At 47.8% G+C, this 21,940-nt stretch overlaps 1 long non-coding RNA gene across 1 annotated transcript; it reads left to right on the plus strand.

Annotated features, from left to right (window-relative positions):
- The first annotated feature begins 888 nt into the window (after positions 1-888).
- LOC136044962 (uncharacterized) lies at positions 889-15,383 on the plus strand. The gene is made up of 3 exons (XR_010621870.1): positions 889-1,375; positions 4,511-4,546; positions 15,014-15,383. It is a non-coding gene; the product is annotated as an uncharacterized LOC136044962 (long non-coding RNA).
- Positions 15,384-21,940: the final 6,557 nt, after the last annotated feature.

A 21,940-nucleotide genomic window follows, 5' to 3' on the forward strand; every position in this document is an offset into this window, starting at 1 on the left:
TTTTATGAAATAGCACTTAGGAGAAGGGTATAAATACATTTGAGAGTGCTCTCTAGTGGTTTGTTATGTCAACAAGCCCTTGTATCCTTTCCTTCTGTGCCCAGGCCAGTCCTGATGGCAACTGCTGCCTTGGTGGCACCCACACCACCCAGCTTCTTGCCCACAGGTGTGGGATAGTCAGGGCAGCTGGCACACGAAGGCAGTGTCAGCCATGGGAAAGCATTGGACTGTGAATAAGTTCACGGCACCCAGAAGTGGCTGAGCTCATGAATGGAGGTGGTTATAGTTCTGGCTGCTGCAGCCTCAGCTCCTCTGGAGTGGGACCACTGGTGGGAGGTGCCCAGCAATTAGGCTTGAGAAGGCTTAGCCCTGAGCACTGCATGTTTCTCCTCCCAGAGTGTTTGCATTTAGCTCCAGCTGGAGCAATCAAAAAATAATAATAAAAAAGCCCTTCCCCAAAGTGGACTTGGCTTGTTTATCCTCTTAGAGATAAACTACAACTTCAAGTCTGCACTCCTAGAGATAATGAGGCAGTTAAAAAAAAAATCCCTCGTAACATGTGTTTTTCCTGAACACAGCAGTTAAAACAGAGCGTCTAGGCAATGTATAGCTTCATTTTCTGCCACCGGTGAGTACTGTGGGGCAGCCCTCAGTACCCTATGTGCAATGGCTGGCCCATGGATGACATGTGGACCAGCAGGATTCCTGAGTCACCCTTTTTTCCTTACCTCCTCCTTTGTTCCCAGGAGCCTTTCCTCTGCTGAGGTCAGGCTGTGCAGCAGATGAATGGAGACACAGCTGCACTATGGCTCCAAGGTAACTCTTTCACTGCCTTTGGACAGCCACCACAGCATGCCCTGGGCTGATGGTTCAGGTGTAAATAGTTTGCAGCACCTTAGGTGACTGTAGTTGCTCATGAAGTCTTGCTTTTGGGAAAGAAGAAACACAGACACCTTGAATAGGGTATTTACAAATCTCCAAAGCGCATACTAAGGTCTGTACCGCTGTCTTGCTTGGCTGATACAGGTGTACTGGAGCCCACCAGACAGGCACACATTTTTACACACACTTCATTAAAATTTGCTTTCTTATCCTGCTGCTCAGGAGTCATTTTTGTAGTAATGGGTCTAGCAGAGCAAAGGCCAAAACCCCACGTGCTGCATCAGGTGGAAGCCCCATATACCAAGTGCTCAAGATGGAGCTAGGAGCAGCTTGGCGTCAGCTTTCTCCCACAGCATGCTCCTCTTCTTCCCACCACTGTTACATCTGGAAGCCCTGCAAGCAGCCCATCACCTCTCTGCACCCAGTGAGTAGCAGGGCAGCAGGGAGAACTCGTCCTGTGCCATATGATCCTGGGTGCTCCCAGCTCCCTGAGGTGAGTAGTGGGGCACTGGAGCTGTCCCCAGGGAAGATGGGGGAGCTTCTGGTTTACAGGAGACCTCAGCCTCTGCCATTGGAAACGAGGGTAGCCACCATTCGCTCAGTATGAATTCTGGAAGAACGCTAAGTATGCATTTTCTTTTATCATTTTCCACCACAAAACACTTCCCCTTTCATGCCTTTTTTTTTTTTTTTTCCCTCCCTTTGGCAACCACTTGAAAACAAACAGAAGATGAGTAAACAGAGATGAAAGAGGTTACTGGTTCACCAGGTCAATTCCCTGCAGTCAGAGATGAGCCTGAGAGCCTCTGGGCAGGGGGTGATGCAGAGTGTGGGAGCTCTCCTTAGCAATGGGGGCGTGGGGATGCCACCTGCATGCTCAGGAGTGTTACAGAGTCAACTGGATTATCCCCTTCTTCTGGTTTTGTGCTTTTTCATCTTTCAGAGCTGAAGGGGACCCAAATGCTTTTTGTTTTAGTCAAAACAGAAAGATTCACTTCACTTTTTTTCCCTCGAGAACCAGATTTTCTGCAACCCTTTTTTTTATAGCAGTGTCATGCTTTCCAACCCTCTAGTAGTAAGAGAACTTACAGATATTAAGCAATAACTGCATAATGGAGTGAGGCATTTAATTTTGTCCAGACTATTTACAACTCTTTTTATTTCTGTTGACTTACTGAACTCAGCTGCTGCTGAGCAGTAGGAACAAATAATTTTCTCTGTTAAGATACATCATTCCTCAGCGAGCAGTTAGCTCAGAAATGAGGTTACTCCATGAAAGACTTTTGTGGGAGTATTCACATCAGAAGAATCAGGAAATAAATCAGCAACAGCGCACTGACTCATGCCTTTGCAGCTTCTGCTTCATGCATTGCAGTGAGGCTAACCCACCATAAGCACCACTTCTTCCACTGCAAATTTAATACCTATTTGGTCAGTAATAATTAAAGAAAGCCACTAGCTTTCCTGTGATTTCATGGTGGTATCGAAACAGGGCTCAAACAATTTTCCCTATGAGAACACAGTTAGGGCAAAGCTGCCCTCAGAAATTACAGACGAAAGGAGAGCTTTCTTGCACAAAGCACCATGCTATCTTTGTTAATGCCAGACAACAAAATGCTTCGTGGAGGAGCTGTGATGGGCTTCGGCCTCCCTGTTCCTTGGAAGAAGTAGGCTACATGGATCCTGCTGGAGCTTTAATGCATGGCACCAGGGGCACTAATTTGTTCACAATTTCTGCTTAGACGTGTAGGCTGCACCTTCTGGCTTTCCCATAGGAAACAAATGATGATAAACAGCATAAAGCAGCAACATTTAGATGTACTTTTAAACTGCTGTTTTGATTATTCCTTTCATATTGTGAGAGCCCTTATGTTTTTTCAAGTTCTTCCCTTTACTCCGAAGAGAGAACTAGCCTGTGACCATAACTGAACTGACTGTGTTTTACCCTCCGTAATATTTTTATAATCCATCTGGTTGCTTCATCTCACCAGTTCTGCTTATTCAGATTGCTATGGCTTTTTTTGTGGACCTCTTTGAGCCTGCTCAAGTTAACTTGCCAATGCAAAGGCCTGATTTCTGCTCCTTTCCCCATCAGTTGTTATTTCTCTGCTTCCCACGTCCCAGACACCAGCCCTCCTGTTAGGACCCTGCATACCCCACTCAGTTCACTAACCCTCAGCCACCTCCCAGAACTCAGACACTCTGGCTTTGTGTGGACCTCACAGAGTCATAGAATCCTAGGGACTGGAAGGGACCTCTGGAGATCATCTAGTCCAACCTCCCTGGCTAAAGCAGGTTCCTTACAGTTAGTCACATAATAAAGTGTCCTGGTGGGCATCACCAAAAAGAGCCTGGCCTCATCCACTCAACACTCACCCTTCAGACATTTATACACATTGATAAGTTCCTCTTTTGGTCTTATCTTCTCCAGCCTGAAAGTTGCAGGTTGCTCAGCCTTTACTCATGAGAGATGCTCCAGACCCCTAATCGTCTCTGTGGCCCTCTGCTGGACTCACTCCAGCAGTTCCCTATCTTTCTTGATATGGGAAGCCCAGAACTGGATCCAGTATTCTAAATGAGGCCTCACAGAGGAGAGTAGAGGAGGGGATTGCCTCCCTTGACCTGATGACCTTGTTCTTTTTAATGAACTCCAAGATACCATTGGCCTTCTTGGCCATGAGGGCACTCTGCTGGCTGATGGCCAACCTGTTGTCCACAAGGACAACCAGGTCCTTCTCTGCAGAACTCCTCTCTAGCAGATCAGCCCCTAACCTGCACTGATGGGTGCACTTTTTCCCCCTCAAGTGTGGGAATCTTCACTTGCCTTTGTTGAACCTCATCGGGTTTCTCTCTGCCCAGCTCTCCAATCTGTCCAGGTCTCACTAAATGGCAACACAATCTTCTGGTGTGTCAGCTACTCCTCCTAGCATTGTTTCATCAGTAGTCATGCTGAGAGTAGACTCTGGACTCTATCCCTTTGTCCTTGATGAACATATTAAACAAGACCAGACCCTCGTGCCACTGAAAGGTGTGGACCAGCCATGCTAGGCTGCCTCTGTGCTATCCATCTGCCCAGCAGAGATGTTCTTAACTGCAACAGTAGTGCATATTTCTTCATCCTGTATCACAAAAGTTTCCTGACATTTAACATTTTGAGGTGGATCCCTTCCTTTTCTACAAAGAGTGCCAATTTTAGTGCCAATTTTGATGAGTAAAGGTCCAATAAACACTAGAGCAGCACCAGTAACTCTTTTTTTCAGATGTCTCCTGGGCTCCCTGGGGAGATGCTACTGTGCTGCACGAGACCGGCATCACTTTTGCACCTTCAGAGATGCCTGCAGGGAATGGATATCCCAGAAGGCTAGGCTTTGGCCACCCTCACCCTCCTTGCTAGGCACAACTTTAGGGCTGGTTTCAGCTCTCTCCCGATCAGCTCCGTAGTGATGTTGTTGTGCTGTTGATCACCAATGGTTCAGCCTGTAGCACCACAGCTATGTTTGGGCCTGTCAAATGCTATGCATGAGTCTTGTTCTGGAAGAGGACTTTCTCTTCCTTCACTAAGCCTAACTTTAGTACAGGTTTTCAGCTACTATATGAGAATTTCACACCACTCATATTTTATCCATAGGAACACCAGTGCTGATCCAGCAAGAGCTTCTTGCAGGTGAGAAAGGCGAAGGGCAATGAGTTTTATTCCCAGTACAAGAGACTTGTCAGTGCCTCAGACCTTGTGGGAGTACCAGATACACTTCTCTGCAAGAAGAAATGTCAAAAAGATACTTTTAAAGCTTCAACAGAAATAGTATGTAGAATGAGTAGTGTAGGGAGAATTAGGCATGATGAGTTACAATGCACAGTTTTTCTCTAATTATAAGAAATCATTTCATTATAAATAGATTTTCAGTGAAATGTATTGCTAGCTTTACCTTATTACTCATTCATCATTAACTAAATCATAGCAGATGTCTAAGTTATGATCATTTCTATACACTGTAAATTATTCAGAAGACATGTTGGTCCTGTCAGGGTACTTGGTACGTGTAGATGAGACAAAGGAGCTCCCTGGGCCTTGGCAGAGAGAAGTTTCTCTGTCCTGAACCTTTCCACAGATATGCGCTCAGAAGAACTGGGAAGGAGAGGGGTAAGGGGGTGACCAGTGGGTGCAGCATAATTCTGGCTCCTGCTGTCATCTCTGAAGGGCTTCTTGCTCTGTGCTTTGAGTGTCTGCTGGCTCCTCTTTGGACGAACAGATAGAAGTGCAGAGCTGATGGGTGAAGGATTTATAGTTCCTACTGAGTCGCCGCTTTACTTTTTCCGCACAGCGTTTTTTGGGACTGGATTTAAGGGGAAAGGTTTTGTTGTCACTGCAAGCTCTACTGGTCTCTTGAAAAATAAACAAGAAATGGTGTTGGAAAATTCAACATGCAAACTGTATGTTTAAGAGATTATTATGATTTGTTCCAAGTGAATTTACCTGCAAAATACAATCCTTAGTCATGAGTAACAAAAGAGAAATTTGTGTTCCCAGGCAGAATTTAATTGGTATTTTAAGATTTTTCCCATTGGTACTGTCATCTCATGGGTATACAGTGGATGGGAAATGCTGGGAGTGTTTCTTGAAGCCATTTATTCCTGATGCTGTCTCCTTGGCCATGTCCTAATGGGAAAGACCTTGGTGAGCCCTGGGCTGCAGCTCGTGTGAGGGCAGTGCTGTCAGCAGAGGAAGGAGCGCACCCAATGCCCACCAAATGCCTACATCCAGTGTCATATGACCCATTTGGTGTAAGGTGCTCATGGTGGCCCCCAGCATGAGCAGTTATATACCGTGTGTCTGGCATGCAAATGTTGACTTTCATTTGGATATTGTCATCCACCAGCCAATAGGTTTCTCATACATACACATGTAACGGAGCTACCCTTGATTACTGCCCACAGGGGGAAGTTTGTTGCACTTAATCCTCAGCAGCAGCCTGTAGGATGCTGGAGACAGATCTGCTCCTTCTTTCCTCTGCCTGATGCTGAGCCAGGAGTCAGCTTGCTCCCCTTCACTGGGCCATGATCACCATTTCTGCAGAGCGCAGGCCCCCAGGTGCCAGCTGCTCCCTGCCCAGCTCACATGTCTTGGCCCATCCTCCTTCACCACCTGGGTCCTGGTGGTGTCAGAGTCACCACAGGCTCACAGAGAATCTGACTGTTGAGGATTTGGAGGAGTTTTACTTGGTGGTGCTGGAGGAAGCGAGGAGCCTCCTGATGGAAGAGCCCTGGCTCTTTTGGTTTGCTCAGTCAGTTTGCTCAGTTTGTCAGACAGCACTGAATCTGTGCTGTTCTTTTGGAGAGTTCCCCAGTGTTGCAGGGAGGGTGGTGGGAGAGGAGAGCTGCAACACGATGGCCAGCAGAGCAGTGCAGTGCCTGCAGCAGCAGCTGTGGCCATTAACGCCTCTCTTCCTCTGTTTTATTCTGCCTGAACCTTGGCCTAGGTTTGCATTACACTGACCGCCTGCAGCAGTTTCCAAGAGAGTCGAGACCCCAGTGAGATTATTAAAAAAAAAAAAAAAGAGGGAAATAATTAGTTTGAAATGTAGTGGCTTGGACTTACAGATTTTAGTGTCATGCTCAGCGTTCTCTGTCAGGCTGCTAGACTTTGCTTGCATTGAACAAGGCATGCTGTGCATCCAGCTTTGCAGTGCAGCCCCTACCTGATACGTGCTGGGCCATTTAGTCTGATGGAAAACCACGTGTGTGTGCAGGAGGGTGGTAGAAGAAGAGCAGTGGCCAACAGACTGAAGAAGGGAAGGGCTGACAGGACAAGCAGTGGTGTGATATGGTTGGCTTCAGTTTGTTGTAGAGCCTCGCTTTGCTTCTTCCCCCATCTCCATTCTGTGGTTATAGAGAGCCTGGCGCAGAGGTAAGGGCTCAGGGTACTCCTGGAGAAAAAAGACTCTCACCAACTGAGCCAGCTTTCCTCTTCTTTTTTTTCACCACCCTTCTGTGTTAACCCGCATCTGATATTCTTTTATTAAAAAAAAATAATAATAAATTTAAAAAAAGGAAAACTGGTTTTGAAGGTCAATAACTCATCCATGTCTGCCCATGCTGCTGGTAAGGGTAAGGGCAGGAGAGGACGTGGTCACTGCCTCACACCCCAGGGAGTCCATGCTCCCCTTTGGGCACAGAATGGCAGGAGAGAGTAAGCAAACAAGCAGGCATCACCCTGACTTAGGAAGAGGTCATGCAGAAAGATCTTTGCTGGCAGACGAGACAGTGTGCTAAAGATAACTGCTTGACAAACTATATTTACTCTCTCTTTCTGGGAGGACTTACAAGGGATTTGGAGCATTGTGCTAATAGGAGTCATTCAGTACCGAGATGGAGGAGGTGCCTCCTCTGGGATCCTTCATGTTTGTGTCTTTACAAGCCATGGCAAGGAGCACTGCAGAAAGCAGCCTTATCTCCTTCCAGGAACACCCTCCAGCAACTGGGTACTGACGTGGAGTGATCAAATGCAGCATGGTAGCTGCGCTCTTGGGGTGTGCTAGGTAAATCTCTGCAACCAACAGAGGGGCAAGAGGACAGAGACAACCCCCCACAACAGTCATGACTTTTCAACTGATGCACACAAGCTTCCCACCGCAAGGGAAAGAGGCACTTGAGATTCTGTGTATGCAGTAACCATGACAAGTACAGAAGTACAGAAACAGCTCTAGGCAGCTAGAAAGAACAATACCAAACAAACACATTAGCTATCTGCACCATCTCTAGCTCCTAAATGTAAATACAAACACAGGCCCTAGAAAGGACCGCACTCGTAATGCACCATTCAGATTTGCCAGACCTGGGAGCAGCTGGGACCAGGGTCCAGGCTGCCTGCCCTCACGTTGGCTCTGGGCTGATGTGAAAGCCTTTCTGCAGGCTCAGGGGCAGGGATGGGCCACCAGGGTGCTCCTTCTCGAGTGACAGTGGTGGTGACACCATGGAAATTCTTGACCTCAGGGGGATGTTCAGCATTTGCATTGCAGAGACTTCCTTTCCCAAGCCCTAGGCAGTGAGGGTCTTGTGATCCTTCTTCTTGCTTCTCCTTTGGGCGCAGTGGGGTGTTGTGAAGGTTATAAATACAGGCAACTGTTTGCTTTAATCCATCTCTGTCCATGGGGATCAGCAGTATCAGGCTCCTCTTTTCACAGTCCCAGTTTCCTCTGATGGACTCACCCATGCCATGGCCACCATTCGTAACCCTCATCTCATTGCTTCTCACACTGAAGTCTCCTTGCATGCCAAACACCCACTGAGAGCTGCCTTAATAAACACTGGCCCGTTGAGAAGGAGAGGTGAAAGACCATGGATGGTGCTGGGGTAGCAGTGCAGCTCGTTTGGGAGCTTTGTTCCCTTCTGTCCTGATCAGTGGGATATAGGACTCCTATCGCAGGGAAGAGCAAGTGGAAATGGTCAGACTGGGCAACACGCTGCATCTGTGTTGTGGGAACTTGGACATTTGCTCTGGTAGAGGGCTTCAGCTGTGTATCTAAGGAAGGGATCCAGACCCTGATTGCCCCAACCAAACCTGTGCTCCCCTAAGCCACCCATGATGTACATGGGTGCATGCAGAGCTGGAAAGGACACTGCTGGGACACTGTCTCCACAGCATCCCAGTTATCCTCCAGCACCCCAGCTAGGAGCTGGACCTCAGGGACTGCTTGCTGCCTGACAAGGTTAAACTCTGGGGCCTCCTGGGCCATCCCTAGCCTCCCATGAGTGGTACAAGTGTATGTGTGTGAGAAGGACTTGGATTCAAACACTTGAAACTATTCAGGCAGTCATGCACAGCAGCACTGTTGTCTCTTCATTGCTCAAATCTGTAGGTAGGAATCAGCTTGCTGTTACTGTAGAGATCCGCACTGTCTAGGCCCAACTGCATCCTCTTGGGGAAAGGCAGAAGCAGGTGACACCTGAATTTGGGGCAAGGATTAGGAAAGCAATGCAGGCTGGAGGAGAAAACAAACACACCCGTGAAAGGGTGGCAGACTGAGCCTAGAATCTGTCACTGTCAGAAAAGAGCAACAGCAGCATCTGTCTGACAGCACGTACTGATAGGGTAGGAACTCTTTGTTGGTGTGTGTGACCTTCAAGCCATTGCCAGGAATAGATTTTGGCTCTGATTTCAGCCCTAAGTAAAGCACCTTCTCCTGTAATGGTTTTGAAGCTGAGGTATTTCAGTTTCCAGAAACAAGCAGAGCTTGCAGAAGGCTGCCCAGTGGCCCTGGCACAGCAGCAGCTCAGTAAACAGCCAGGCTCTGCACTTTGTGAATGACACAGGGACGAAGGGACTTGACAGGTTGCATCCCCCCATGTGCACTGTCTAACACCAGGTGGTAATGAGCCTGTATCTTTTCTTAGCTCTGTAAGGAGACGTTATTTTATTTCATTTTATTTCAGTTTTCTCAAAGCACTGAGTTTTTTTAACAGTATAACTCAACTGTTGTCCAGAGCTCATGCTGCTGGTTTCCATACCAGAGCTCTATTTCTTTTTGAATCCCCCAGCCAGAGGAAGCATGGTTTCTGAATCAAGGAAAATAGGCTCTGGTTCAAGTTTGCAGAGGTACAAGATGGGACCCAAGGGCTGAACAGCCATCTATTTTGTGTGGCAGCTGTTGCTTTCAAGCCAAATTAATCAAGCCTCCCTCTTTGATACCTTGTCCCCAGCCTATTTCACAGAGGTAAATAAGAAATATGGTGTATGCTGGGAAATGGCAGCCCAGAGAGCAGAGGCTGAACGAGGTGCTGGGAGGTTCAAACCCTGTCCCAGATATGGCTGTGCCTGCCTGGCGGATGCCCATGTCAACCTCCTGTACACTAGGGAGTAAAAGGAGTACAGGCCAGTTCAGGCAATCCTGTCACCACCTCCAGAAAGAAAATATTTTGCTAAACATTACCCAAAACAAGAGGTTTCAGTTCACTGGAAAGCCACCTCTGATCTGCCTCTGGAGGTGAAGTAAACATCAGGATGAGCTCACAAGAGCAGGCAGAGGAAGGGAGGCTGTTGCTTTTATCTCTCATGCTTAAATCTTCTTTTGCCTTAAATCTTACCTTGACCAGTCAGCCATAGCACTGCCAATGAGACAGGAAACTACCAGAACATGGGGACAACGTTTTGCATTCACCTTGTCCTGCTGAAAATGAGCATGAGCAATGTGGCAGAAGTCCACTGTGTCTGATAAAAGCTCAATAAAGCCAAGGGATGGGCAATTTCTTCACAGTCAAGGAAGCCAGGCAAAGGAAGCTGCGCCCTGCCTTCCCCAGGAAGCCTGGCCCTGAAATCTTCTAGCAGTGGAAGTTGTTTTGGGGACAGGATGTTGTCCTTTTCAGCCTCTTACCTCCTGCTGTTGTCAGCACATTTAGCAGATTCTAGGATCCAATTTTCTTCCCTACTGAGCATGCCAGCAAGATCCTTCATAACCAGAGATGGAAAGAAGATGCTCTGTTTTCACACTGTCCACAACTGGTAGGAGACATAGTGGCATTTAGCATTGGTAAGGAAGATGACAAAGCTGTTTTCTCTGCAGGATGCCAAGCTGGTGTGGCAAACAGAAAGTAGGGCCTTTGAAGGTACCTGGTTTGGGATGAGCATCCTACATACACACAGTAATGGCTGTGGCATTTTTGATACATCTGGAAACACCACATGGTATTGCTAAATTCATAGTGGCTTGGCAGAGGGCTGGGGAGAGGTTTTTTTTATCTTTTTTTTCCATCCTGCTTCTGTTTTTGGTTCTTTTTATAATTTTTATTAGAAAACACAGCACTCCTCTGTAGTACAGCAAAATTCCTGGGGCACTTGAAATTGCCTGAGCTACCTGCTGCAGAATTCACACTGCTACTCCCTGTGCTGTTGGAAGCTTGCTCACACCAGGGCTCTTCAGAGCACAAAACCCATAGCAATGCACGATGCCGGCTGCCACCTCCCTCTGCACCCACAAGCAGCTTTTCTGCACAGAGCAGTTACAAAACGCACAAGGTTAGTTTCATTACCACATCCAACAGGAATGAAAGATTCCTCACAGACCTGCGGGATAATTACCAGTAGTTAACACTCTCCCCAATTCCTGCTCATGTTTGCAGGCCAGGAGGACAGGAGCTGCCTTGTTGGGACAGGGTGCACAGGCAATGTGCTGCTCCATCCCCACACTGCAGTCCATCTTCCCAACGGCTGCCAGCGGTGCATTGCGAGGGAGCCCCAGCAGTGCTGAGAGCGCCCTTTGTTTTACAGATGGTGGCAAAGCTCCTGGAAATTAAACTATTCTTCATGCGTAATGAACTGTGTGCGTCCTGCATGGCAATAAAAATATCAAAAGTAGTGCTAAGAACTAATGCGCACCATAAATACCGATGTGAGTTCATAGTATTTTTGCATGGCCATTACAACTAAAATATAAATGGAGCTTTTATTTTAAACATTTAATATTAATCAAATGGCTATGAAAATACAAAACAAACAACTGTGACACGCTCATGGCCTAAATAATAAAAAGGAAATGGGTGATGAATTCCCGTGAAAATTTAATTTGCAAAATAAAGAACCTTGCATTAATAAGATATAATTATATCATCAAATATTTACCATTGTTTTCTGGAATCCATTTTGCTTTTGTTCTACATCATAAAGCAGCGGGTACATAAAGCAGCAGGTTGGGCCTTGGCCTGACTCTTTTTGTGCTGCCAGGTCCCACACATCTGTAACTCAAGTTTTGGTGCTTTGCTTCATTGTTTTCCTTTAAATGCTCCAATGCTGAATCTTAGATATTCTGAATCTTCAGTTCCTCTCTTCTTTGTTGTTCAGCACACAGTGGTGCACTTGTTTCTATTCAGATCTCTATGGAGTGCAAACGAGGTGGTCGTGGTGCTTGGCAGGATGGGTCTAGGCATGTTTGCTTCCCAAAGTTCAACCACAGAAGCAGTGGGAGGGCAAAATCACACAGAGGCCGCCACGTCAATATTTTCCTCCAGACAGCCAAATCAAGGCTGCAAGTGACATGGGTTGGTGGCCATGACCACATCCTCATCAGCAATTGCCTTATTGGTGGTGTCTTCCTTGGCTTTTGCAAGGCACAGTTGCCGCTGTCATTGATTCAGATACTTTTTGCTTAGCTCAGCCAATATTGAAAGATTAATTGGGTTCTTGGGTTTGTTGTTTTTATTTTTTTTTTTAGGTTAATTTGGAAAACTTTCCTGATTATACATCTGCTAGTGCAATTTACACCTCTGAGGACTGGGCTGATTAGAGAATCAGTGAGAATGATTAATTTTATTCATAGAAGGAAGGGCTAAGAGCGTGCTGCAAGCAGAGCCCACAACTGCACTGATACTTCCTCTAATTGTTCAGCTGGGTCCCTGGCAAGCCTGAGCTGAAGCTGCACGGACACGCTCAGCAAACACTTCTGCTAACCCAAGCTTCTGCAGCCCTGCAGAGCTGAGCCAAGCCCAGCCTGTCTGCCAGCTGCAATCCTGAAGTACAGCCTTCCCACACACAGCAGCAGCATTCTTAAAATCATTAAGATTGGAAAAGGCCACCAAGGTCGCCTAGTCCAACCATCAGCTCATCCCCACCTTGGCCACTAACCAGGTCCCTCAGTGCCACATCCACACATTTCCTGAGCACATCCAGGGACGGTGACTCCAGCACTTCCCAGCATTTCCCTGGGCGGTCCATTTCAATCCCTCACCACTCCTTCTGAGAAGAAATTTTTCCTAATATCCAACCCAAACCTCCCCTTGGTGCAGCTTGAGGCCGTTCCCTCTTGTCCTATCACTGCCACCTGGGAGAAGGAAGCCTCTTGCACAAATTGGGGAGAGGCTGGAGGTGAGAGGAGAATGGTGGCAACCTGGAGGAGGTGACTCTCGGAGAAAGGTTAGAAGAACAGGTTTGTCCGGTCTGCAAGAGTGGAGGATGAGGGCTGATTGGAAATGCGTCAGATATGTAAGGATTGTCATTAGACCGACTAGTCTCCAGGTAGAGAGGGAGGGAGGTGAGTTGTTCCTTGGTGAGAGTGTCCTGGGTTAGGTCTGAAGGAAAAACACGTCTAACTGCCAAGAGAGGCAACCCCTGGCAGAGGGCTGTCCCTGTCACCGATGGTATTTTTAAAAGGTTAAACAAATACCAGTTGGGGAAGACAGGAAGAGAGGGAAGGGGAGGCCAAGAGGGCCTGGATGATCTCTGCAGAGCCCTTGAGCCATACATGTTAGTGGTTGCTGTGATTCAGGCTGGGACAGGGCCAAAAATGTCTGGTGAATTCCAGCCGTGAAAGCGACTCCTCGGCACAGGTTGCGTGTTGTCCTAAAATGGTCCTTGGTTTTGCAAAGAAGCCATACCTCTTGTAAAACGCGCTATTTAGGGCACTGACAGCACGTCCATTCCTCCAAACACGTGTTTTTTAATATTTGAAATGATTTTCTGCAACCCTACTTGAAGACTGGCTGAATCTTGCACTCACTCAGATCAAAGTTTCTTTACTGGCATGACTACAATGGTGGCACTGCCAAAGCTAACATATAATACAAATTAAATGATAAGTTGTATGAAGTCATGTTTCATCCATATCCAACTCTAATACTGTAAGATGTAGAACCCTACCTCCTTCCTCAAAAAAAAAAAAAATAAAATAAAATAAAAAGAGAAGAGAAGAGAAGTGGCAAAAAGAGCAGACAGGAAGAAAGGAAAAGTTATCCAGTGTGGTGCTGGGCATTAGCTTAAATAGGAAGAGGGGATGAGGTTAAGCTGAATGAAGCCAGTGTGCACGATAGGTCAGTTTAGTCAATCCTATCCTAAAAAGGCTGCTGTCTCAGTCACTAAGTCAGCTAAGTCAGGAGATTTAGGTCCAACTAACACAGGGATCTTAAAGCTAAAAGGCTGTGCTTAGACCAAAAAATGTTTTCACGTTTTGTTATTTCAGGTTCAGGTCAACTTGCTCACTTATTTGTATTCTGCTCTGTGGTTATAATCTGTGGGATCCTGCAGCCTGAGCTACATGGTGTTGGTTGATGTTCATGTACTCCTGAGCGAAGATGGACTAGAAGTAGCACACACACCTCTATTATATATTTATAGAGCCAGATCTGTGTGAAATAGAGAGCTAAAAGTGGGAGAACAGCAGCACATAATGATGGCATGGGGGAAAATTACAATCTGGCTTTGCTGCCTTTTGCCCATGCTTTAAGCAGTCTTTGCCTCTCCATTTCTGTGGTCCACCATCCTCTCTATGCTATGTGCTACTGTTTCTCTGGTTGGCAACTGCACCAGTTATCTTTTAGTGAGGGGATGGGGAAGGGGAGGTGTCGATGTGCTGCCAGGGGTGTGTTTAGCCCACCAACGAGGAGCACTGAGAAAAGCCATCAGGGCAGCCCACGCCTCCTGTGGGTCTGTGCAAGGCTGCTTGGGCCTGTGCCTGCTTCTTAGGCAACGTGGCTGCTGTGGTGACCCGCCTCCCTGCTGACACCGAGGTTCGTCCCGAGTGCAAAAACAAATGGCTGAGCACCACGTGCTTCATTTCACACAGGGCAGAAGCTAGGGCAAGCCCTGTCACTCACCCGCAGATATTTTGGCAGCATCGGTGGATATCTGCATGGGGAATTTCAGTCCCTGCCCATCTCCAGTGACAGCACACTCTCTAGCTGAGTGTGGCATTTGCTGATCATTATTCCGGTGCAGAGAGCAGTTTTGAAGCTTTGCAGTCACAAGAAGCGCATTCCTCTGGGTTTACCCTTCTCACGTTACTGGTGGTGGTGTGACCTCAATAGCAATTTGCACTTCTTGAGTGCAGCAGGCACTGGGCTCCCATGTCCTGCTGAGAGGCAGGAGAGTCCCTGCCTGCTTCACCTCTGAGGCTGGAGGCTCTCCTGTCGGTGGGAAGCACTGTCCACAAGGTACCAGCTTGTCAGGCTGCATTCGTATTCAGAGTCAATCCTGCACATTGTTGGGGCTGATGTTGGGAACTGGCATACATGGATGCCGCCACACCTATATGTGTGTTTGTGGGGCCTTAGCTGGGGAATCTGATTCATTTCAGACATGCTCCTGCTAAAGGACCCCCAGTTCAGTAAAGCTACCACATATGTGTCAGAATAATTTTTCCTCTCGATTCAGGGCTTTATGCCACAGGTCCTCAACTCTTAGTAGAGTCTCGCCCTACCTAAGGAGCTGAATACTGACAGTGGAATGTGCGTTTTGTATTTCTGAAATGAATGAGACGTTCACACGTGAAATGGACGGGTGAGTTTTTGGCAGTGCTGAGCAGCTACAACTACTGCCACATCCACTTGGAGCACGTTGGCACACAGCACTCTGGAAAATTAGGCCATGTTTCTCCAGTGCAAGAGGCTCATTGATGTGAGGGATATCAAATGTGTAAAATTATTTGCACTTTGCTTCTTAATAACAATAAAAGGATGACTCATAGTTACTTTCTGGGAATATTAAAATCCTAGACACAAAGCCTCTCGCATCGAACAGTGTATCCGTGCAGTGCAGTGTATTAAATGTTCTTCTTTATTACAGAACAGTGATGTCTAATAATTCCTGAGCTTGGGTTTCACCGCAGTATTTATAATTCACACACATAATAACATTTTTCCATTTAACGGCCAGGGGCAGACGCCGCAATATGTTACATAGCCCCAGTGCAAATAACAAGATAGGGTGATGTCATTTTGTAGCGTTCCTCCGAAGCAATCTAAAAATATTCTCTCGCTTTCCCACCTCTAATTGCAGCCTTCTTCCTCCTGCCCGATGCTTTTGCGCTGGTTTCCATAGGAACAGCTTCTATTGTATCCCTGGCTGCCAGGGGAAGGATTCATGCAGATGTTGTCATCGATCCAACACCTTGCGGCAGCTTTATGGCGCATTGTCTTTGCGTTTCCTGCTCTCGGGTCTCCCTTCTCCCCGGGTGGGAATGGCTCTGGACTTCCTCCCGTGCAGCGCCTTTGATCTGAAGGAAGGAAGGGGGAAAAGTATCGATTGGGTTCTGTTATGAATCCTAATCCTTTGAGCGCTTTCTGAAACCGTAAAGCAATGCACTGTGGGGCAGCCACAGGATTGCTTATCTGGTTGTTATGATGGGCGCCCCACAAAAACACTAGCGGAGTGTTCAGCATGGGGAGACCCTAATTAAAACCTCTCTCTAACAGAGCGTGGAAAACTTCTGTTTCCTACCGAGCTGCTGCTGTTTTACTGCTTGCCTAGTCTGTTCAGAGCCCTTTTTTTGCCTTTTTCTTTCTCCTGTTTTTTTTCCCCCGCTAAGCGCCCGGGGAAGTTTCCACATTTTGGCTGCGCTCATTGTTCAGCCTCTCCCCACCCATGGCTGCAGTTAAGGCTTGGCTTCAAGGAAAAGGGAGGGACGTGGGAGAGCCGTGCTGGAAAAGCTGCAGCATGGCGTGTTGCAGACATGAAATGTAGCTGTAAGAAGGAGCAGAGAACAAGGAAATCTGCTTAATCACCCATTGTCTGGAGTTGTTTTGCATTCCTCACCTCTCACTCCACACTGGAGCTGGATGGTGTTCTCTCGACTGTACGAACCTGGCAGGCTGATCCTAATGAGTGTGTAACTGAAGACCCAGGCTTGTGCATCTGCATTATTTATCTACCTAAAGCAGGAGCTGCTCTATATTTAGCATATGATGTCAGCGGGTTGTTTGCACCCTTTGAAAATTGGCAGAAAGCCACCTCTCACATGATACATGAAATCACCGATAAACGCTTCTTTTCACCAAAAGAAAAACAGCCTCATAAATGCAGCTCTTTGCCGCTTTCATCCTCTCCCTCCCCGCCACACTCCCTCCCACCTCTGGGATCTGTCTCCCCGTGGCAGATCTCGGCAGCAGCTGTGAAGTGGAAATGAGTGCAGGAGGCAGCCACTGCCCTCCAGAGCCCTCCTGCCTCTCCCCACCCTCCTCGGCCCTGGAGCGCAGCCAAGGCCCTGGTGAATCAGGCGGAAGGGAAAAAAGGGAGCGAGGGAGGGAGAGCCGCTTTGCGGGGACGCTGGTATTCCTGGTATGTAATTAGTTTCAGTTGTTTTTAGCAGGCGGGGAGCAGGGGGACGGGGAGTGCTCCCACGCTGCTGCGCAGTGCAAAAATGGCACCCTGACAGATGCTCGCGCTTATCTGCCCTGAACCCCTCTGCAACGTGAGCGCCCGGCAAAGACACGGTACGTTCGGACTCTCACAGGGGAAAGGCAGCCTGCATGCTTTGCTGCAAAACCAAAGGTCGTGCAAAAATAGCTGGTTTTATGTATAAAAAAATAGCTCCTGGTGCCAGCGCTTCAGCTGCTGTCGACTGGCAGGGCTCCACCGAATTTCCATGGCCCGCTTGACGCCAGCTGCAGGCTCCAGCCCTTATTCGGCTGCAGGGTCTAGGGCTGCTCCATGCAGCTCCCGAGGCATGGCGTGCTTTCCAAACCCAGCAGGTGCCAGGGTCGCAGCATGGCTGCGTGCTCCGTGGCTGCACCCATCAGGCCACCTCCCTGCCATGGTGCAACAGAACAGCAGCCACAGCGGCTCAACACCAACGTGAACCTGAGTGTAGGAAGCAGGCTTAAAGGAGGCTGCTGTGAGTGAGGCTGCTGTGTCCCTAGCAATGCTGGCAGCAGCTGCTTTCCTCATGCCACGAAGAGGGGTGTATTGTAGGAAAGCTGGGAGGGGGGAGATGCCCTGCAGCAGAACCACTAGCAGCAGATGAATGATTTGGCCTGCTCGTTGAACTACCTCATTCAGGCCTCCACTCCACAGGCATTGCTTAGTGGGTTTGAACAATAATGAAGCAGGAGGAAAAACCTGCCCCTGAAAAGTTCAGGCTGCTCCAGCAAATAGGATCAAATGCAGTTGCAAGTATCATGCAGCCTGCTAATGTTCAGAAATGACATCCGTGCACTTCAAGCTTATTCAAACCAGCATTTTGCTTTGGTTTTAGCAAACAGGGCGACCTGCGGGTTAAGCACCAGAGAGACATTTGGGAGGAATTAAACAGGGAAAGGTGGGGACAGAGCACAGAAGGAAATTATTTCTAGAGCTTCAGCATAACACATCCCTCTGTAGAGGAATACGTGAGGCAAGGTAATAGATGAGACTGTTGTTCTCCCTGGGAAAGCACTGTGAAGCTGTTATATAAAAGCTCATTAAGGAATACAGCCAGCCAGTGCCACGAGGTGATAGTATCTCAGTAGTGCCAGATGTTTGCTGTTCCAGGAAAAAGGAGGAGAGCCTGCTCCCCAAAATTCACCCTATTGTCAGTGGGGTGCTCAAGGAAACTCTGAGCAAGGCTATAAAATAAAGAACCATACTGTTCATATAGGCAGCTGCCAGAAGCAGCTAGCTGCCATCTCCTAACAGCCAGTGGTCCTGATAGCTGGCACTGTGTGAACACCAGTTTACTTCACACCTTTCCTTGTTTCAGGAGGCATTCTCATGAAGGTTCTTGTTCTGGTGCAATCAAGCCTTGTTGCATTGTGGCACACATCCTGTCCGTGCCTTCAGCATCATTAGCAGCTGAGGAAATGAAAGGAAGGAAAGGCTGAACTCAGGGCAGGCTGGACTGGCACCGAAACCAGTGGGTGGCCCTGGGCAGAGGGAAATCCACTGAGAGGTTACTCAATTAGGAAAGCTGTCATTATTTTCTTCCCTCCAGTGAGACCTCGGAGATAACCTGTGAAGCTTTGCTCATGAGCAGAGGTGATAGACGTGTTCAGCAGACACAGCTCCGTATCCTCCCTGTGTTCTCTGCAGCATGAAGCAGCACTCTCCAGGCTGACTGCAGCAGAGGGTACCTTACTCTTGCTGCTTCACACTGGAGTATTTAAGGGCCATTCAGTAGATTATCTAACCCTGAAAACACAACCAATTTGTTCTGGTGCTCTTGAATTGCTCTGCTAAAGCAACACAAATAAAGGTATAGGATGTCAGCAGCAAAGCTGGGAGGCTAAGCCAGATGTGCTGTGTCTCTCTGCAGGACCAAATCACAGCGCACATCTTCTTTGACCCCAGCACTCACATCCCATGGGCTGTTTGTCACCATCAGTAACATGGCTGTTCTGTTCTAGGGGGCCAAAACATTTTTTACAAATTCTTGCATGCTTTAGAACCCAGTTCTTTACTATTCGAACAGAAGACAAACTGCTCTGAATATTTCTTCATATACCATTTTGCTTCATTTGAATCTGCAAACCAGGAAAGTATTGACATTTGCCCAAAGTCCCTAATCCAAAGTATTTCATAAGAAATAAGCTGTTAGTGACCCACCATTCTCTCGCATCCAGAACAATTTCCATCTGAAATCCTGACAACAATGGGGTGATTCAAAGCTCACAGATGTTTTGTGAAGATTTTCTCACAACATCCAGTCAGATGGATTTCACAAGAGGTCTCTGTTTGCCATCAGACAAACACAGTATATACTAGATTCACCTTTACCCGTACGCCACTCGACTGATGCTTCATCAAAGAAAGTATGCTTTTCATCACGTTTTATACTGGCAGCAGAGCTGTGCCCAAAAGCACTTTGTGCGAAGCCTTTTTCTTTTTAATACTTTCAGGCTTATTGCTCATCCTCTCTCATTCAGGACATGGTGGGGGCTCAACGAAGGGGAATGTCACTTCCAGCGTGGTTGTGGTGTGGCAAGTGGGGAGTCTTTTTACACTGGGCTGGGGAAGAGAAACAGATTACTTTCCCCATAGTGTGGTTTTGGAGCTCAGCCTCAATTGTAAATGTGATGCCCTTCAGCATAATCAGTTATTCCCTTGTTCCAAGCTCTCCTAAGTGCCTGATTGACCTTCACTGTCCCTCCAGCTCTTTATCCTGCCTGGCAACAGATAAGATAAAACTTGTCAATGTGTTGGAGAGCTCTCACAGATCTTTCCCATGTGCATTAGGTTGTAGCTGTTCCATGACATTGTGTTGCCCACTTGTCCAGCTTTGGCTGTGATTGATGGAAACTAGAAGAAGTTTTTTAAACAAAAATTGCAGCCCTGTGACAGGGGAAAAATGGGGTCAGCTTTAGCTCACCAGTGTGAGAACTGCAGTGATGAAGCAGGGTCACCTTCTACACCTTTTCTGTGTGTTTTGTGCCTCACCCCCTATCTCTTGGCTGCTGGAGAACAGAATATGATATAGTGAGACCTGTGGGGATCGTCTTCCCCTTCCTTTTCCTCTCAGCTTCATCTCACCTGCCTGCTCTTTCCTGTCCTTGTCCCTCCCGTGACTCTTTCCTTACCTCTCTCTCCTAACAAAGCCACCAAAACTCATCTCAAAATCCTCTTCACATAGATCATGTCGTGAAGATGGTATTTGCAAACTTTTTGGTTTTGGTTTTGGGTTGTTGTTTGTTTGTTTGTTGTTTTTTTTTTTTTTTTGCAAATTTTTATGTTTCCTCTGCTTCCCTGATCAATCTCTTTTATTGTCTTGTTTCTAGAGATAGCTCTTCAGGTCAAGGTCTGACCCCATGTTTAAGATCTGTAAAATGCCATACGAAAAAGTAAGTCTGGCTTCTACAGAGCAATACCATAAAGCTCAAGAGAAGGATACTCTGTATTAAATTTGCCTTTCTGTCAGACAGGCTGGGCTTATCCCATAGGTTGACCCAGCTGTGCTCATGGGACCCCATGGCTTATGAGTAACATGACTGGACAGCAACAGCCAAAAAACCTCACCAATTGGTTAAAAAGATTCATCTTTCAGCAAAGAGAGGATCTAAATTCAAGAAATAAAGCCTTTACCAAAACCCTGAGCAGCAGTGCTTGAGCTTTTATAAGCATGGCTTGTGGGAACTGAAGTTGAAGGAAATATCCTCACTTTGCAGTCTGAAGTCTCCTCATAGCAACTCGCTTAGTTTGCAGGTAGCAAGGTGAAGCAAATTGGGGAGGGCTGTGTGACTGCTTGGCAGACCTCTGTCCTTCCTGCTGCCAACTGGGGATGGTGTTAGGTGTTCATTTTCAAGACCATCTGATGGATCTCCCTTCAAACACAACAGACAAGCCTGACTCCAAAGAACAGTATATTTTCTGGGCACCTGGAAGCGGCTGCAGGAAAACATCTCTTGGTTGGTTCTTCTGCAAACTGAACCTAACACCCTGTGCAGTGCAGTGTGGAAGGGGCAGGTGTGATGGGGCACATCCTGGGTCCTTGGAGCTGACTGGCCTTGTTGGTGCATCTCCACAGGCTCCTCAAGGAGGCCAAGAGGAGGCAGCTGGCAGGGTGAGGTGGACAGGGGCTGAGAGCCCCAGGCAGCAGTGAGGGGAAAGAGTGCCTGCATGCAGTGGATTAATTGTTCCTCTGTGCAGTTTCCTGACTCTTTGAGAAGATCCGTATAAAGCCTGAAGTGGAAACAGTGATGCGGAGCTGGGGAGCCACTACCTAATTTCCTCCTGGCTGTACTACATGCCGCCTACGGCTGGTGGGGTGAGGCTTCCTTGAAGCAGCAGCTCCCATGATAGCAGGTCGTTTGGATCACAGGGAGTGGGCACACCAAGGGAGTGAGCTGCTGGCCACTTTGCTGCCCCTATGTTTTTAATTTGGGAATGCTGATCATTCTGTGCTTGCAGGGTGGGTGAAGGACACTGCTGCTCTCCTGCTGACCTGCAGGTTACATCTAGTTCCCTCAGTAACCTAGGGGTGCCCCAGTTGTGCTGCCTCAGTTGGTGGCTGCTTAGCAGCCCATACTGCACTCAACCGGGAAAGGTCCCAGAAGCAAAGGTGGTACTGTGGGAGGGTGTGCAGCAGCATTCCCTGCCTCCCATAGCCTCCTCAGCAGGGCAGGCAAGGCTGAGCACAGTCACACTGGTAGCCACGTGAACACTGGGAGGTAGCCACCTTCCAGCCCCGGGCTGTGGCAGGCTGACACCCACAGTCACCTCCTCACTCCCTGCCCTTGGCCTGGCTCCTGGGATCAGATACTCCTGCTCTGCGTGGCTGTGACTCCCGCTGCCTTGGGTCAAGGGTTAGCTGGAGGGACACAACTGTGGCTGCTAGCTGTGGTGTGACACAGTAACTCACTGCTCCCCGGCTTTGCACACATGATGGGCCTGGTC

The sequence above is a fragment of the Cyrtonyx montezumae genome, unplaced genomic scaffold (assembly GCF_038088225.1).
Source record: "Cyrtonyx montezumae isolate F1298 unplaced genomic scaffold, pur_monq_1.0 scaffold_0, whole genome shotgun sequence".
NCBI lineage: Eukaryota > Metazoa > Chordata > Aves > Galliformes > Odontophoridae > Cyrtonyx > Cyrtonyx montezumae.